Here is a 2,913-nt window from a genome sequence, read left to right on the forward strand (position 1 = left end):
TTCTGGAAAACTGAAAATGCTTGGCACTGCATCACACTTTAATAATTTAACACTGGTCCCAGGGCGTATTTGATAATCAGTGTCCAAAAAGTGGACACTGCATAATTTGCTACTTTTGGATGGTGTCCAGTCCTCCCACCTTATGGCATTGATCCACATTGTCAGGATTTCAGGTCGTTTAAACGGAAAACTAAAATAATTTCACATTAATGATTCAAAATGTTTACATGCGGCTAGTTTGAAAAATGGTGTAAAAACTTACCCATGAAATTGAATATTACTATTCTTATTATGCACATTATTGCATTGATATGCCACACATCCCATAACCATGTTTGCAAATTTAAAAACAGTTCGTTGTAAACAAAAATAAACAAAATATATGACGCAGTATAAAAGTCGGCATATAAGCACATGTGATGAACACGACGCGGAATACCTACCTGTACCCGTCTCTATCATACAAATACTCGCTACGGCCCCTGACAATAGCTGCTTATGGCCGATGCCGTTCCAGTTAGTATATAGTTCAATGCTTTTAGCATAGGTGGCTGTGCCGTATTTTCGGTGGTATGGATGCATAGAGAAAGTAAAATAAGAGAGGTGGCGGTATAATGCTAAAACTTGGACCCGCTTTGCGCTACAACCGGCTGATCGTCAATAACGGGAAGCTTGGACGGTAAAACAGGTAGGGTAAGGTTGCCTAATTTGGACCACTTTTCAAACACCTGCTGTATACCACATGTTACTAAATATTTCAAATTTTTATTACAAATATGCTTTCCTACATACTGATTATATTTCAAAAACCCACAAACAAAAGGTACAAATTAGTTTATAGTATTAAATTTTTCCAAAAGAAAAAACATTAACAAAAGTTCAATTTAGGATAGCGATATATAAAGAAAACAAACATAACACAAGAATTTCAACTCAATCTTGGGTTTTACAGTTTGAACAATAAAATATTTTAGTTCTCAGCGAAACATTGGCACATTTTGCATTTAAGACACTGGATCATTTCCTCAACTAATTCAGATTCGCATATTTCACAATACCAGCTGTCAGATTTAGCTTCATCTAATCGTGCTCGCTTTTTCTAACAACCGCTTTTTAACAAATTAGTGGTTAAAAGTAGTTTTAACAAATTTCACTTTAAATGCCTCGGCTCTTGCTTCAAGTTAATTTTTGTATGGAAAACTCGTCAATTCCACTGCGTCTTGGTTTCGGGAAATTTTTGATGATTGTGATTTGCTTATGGGTAACGGCGAAATTTCGTGAACTGAAACGTTCTGGGAAGTTGGTTCTGCTCGCTTCGTTCGTGATGCGATTTGCGCCAAAGTTAAATTATCTTCTTCAGAAGAGGATGCTTCTTGTTGTGATTCTTGGTAGGAAGTCGAAGCACTGTTAAAAATTATTGAAACTGCAAAATCTGTTTCTTGAAAAACATTTTCATCTATAGGCTAAATGCCGGCAACACGAAAAGCGTTCTGTGCATTTCTCACTGTTGCAGCAAGTCCATAAACCTCGTCAATTATCCCGGAAACTTGAAACGTTGATAGAGTACGACCCACATTATGCCGCACCATTTTTCAATGCATTGCCCATAGAAGTTTTGAAAGGCTCTGAAAAATCCAGCATCTAATGGCTGAAGTCTGTGTGTGGTGTGACTTGGTAACTGTAATAACCTAATTCCATTCTCCCTAGCAATTCGTAGAGCCCGTAGGTTTTTGCTGTGGGTGCTGTGACCATCCAACAATAACAAAACAGTGGCTTCGGGACTTGGCTTAACTGTTTCAATAAAATAATTAAGCCATCTGACAAAAAGTTCACTATTGATATGTCCAGTATCACTAATAGTGACAATGCTGCCAGGTGGAGCACCTATTAAAAGTTCCTCTTTAAAACGTTTCCTCTTAAAAATTACTATGGAAATTTACTAAAAATTAAACTATGGTCTATTTAATGAATCATGATAAATAAGGATACTATAAATCTAATAGTTACTTACTTGAACGGTAAGTAGTCGTATTTTTTTATCAGATGTTAAATAATCTGGAAAACACTAATATTTTCTCAACCACTGTTTGCAGGTGGACACTTGTTGGAACAAAAACAGTTTTTAGAGTACAGCTCTAGTTGGTATTAACAGATACCGCCAGTTGTCGTTGGTTTGCTCAAATTTAGAAGGGTCCTATTTAAGAGCCGGTCCAATATAGGCAACCTTACCCTATCTAGATTATCGGCTAATTAGAAGCGGGAATTTAAATTTTTTAAAGGTACAAAATACTCCGGGTACCCAAATTTCGGTGTCTACACATGTTCTCTCGGTTATTAATGGAAAATGAGCTGTTTACTCAACAGGGTGCTCACAAATTCCTGTTTCCACTAATAATGAACCGAGACTACAATGTGCAAGGACATCTAAATTGTAACACTCAGAACGCAATTTTTGATCCAGATGTAGTTAGATATGTCACTATTAAATAAATTGCTTTAAGGGGATCCATGAAAGGGAATGAAATAATATATAGGTACTAAAATCAAAATAAAATAACATTTATTAAGTAAGTAAACATTTGTGTAGTAAAAAACAGAAATAGTCTTACGAAGAGTCCCAAAAGGAAGAACTGGGTAGCTAAACCTAAGTCCTGAAGGGGAAAAAACAAGTGGAAATCCAACTGCCCTCCCTTCTTTATGAAAATAACTTTAGTCTGCGTTTTGAAGATTTAATGTTTCAGTTCTTTGTTCAAAAATGGGAAGCTTTGTTACCTCAGGGTAATGTACCATACCTCAGAGGAATAAAAACCATTGATCGGGCGCCTAGATTCATCATTGGAACCAAAGCGAGGAAATGGGAAAAAAACTGGGGTAACTGAATCATTAATTATATTAAAAGAAGTTTTTATCTAG

At 36.0% G+C, this 2,913-nt stretch overlaps 1 long non-coding RNA gene across 1 annotated transcript; it reads right to left on the reverse strand.

Moving 5' to 3' along the window:
- Positions 1-25: 25 nt before the first annotated feature.
- LOC125502422 lies at positions 26-551 on the reverse strand. Its single transcript, XR_007280189.1, has 2 exons — positions 263-551; positions 26-190 (listed from the first exon to the last, which is right to left on the reverse strand). It is a non-coding gene; the product is annotated as an uncharacterized LOC125502422 (long non-coding RNA).
- Positions 552-2,913: the final 2,362 nt, after the last annotated feature.

This window comes from Dendroctonus ponderosae, unplaced genomic scaffold, assembly GCF_020466585.1.
Source record: "Dendroctonus ponderosae isolate FM_Combo_2020 unplaced genomic scaffold, Dpon_F_20191213v2 Dpon_F_20191213_1, whole genome shotgun sequence".
In the NCBI taxonomy this organism is placed as follows: Eukaryota; Metazoa; Arthropoda; class Insecta; order Coleoptera; family Curculionidae; genus Dendroctonus; species Dendroctonus ponderosae.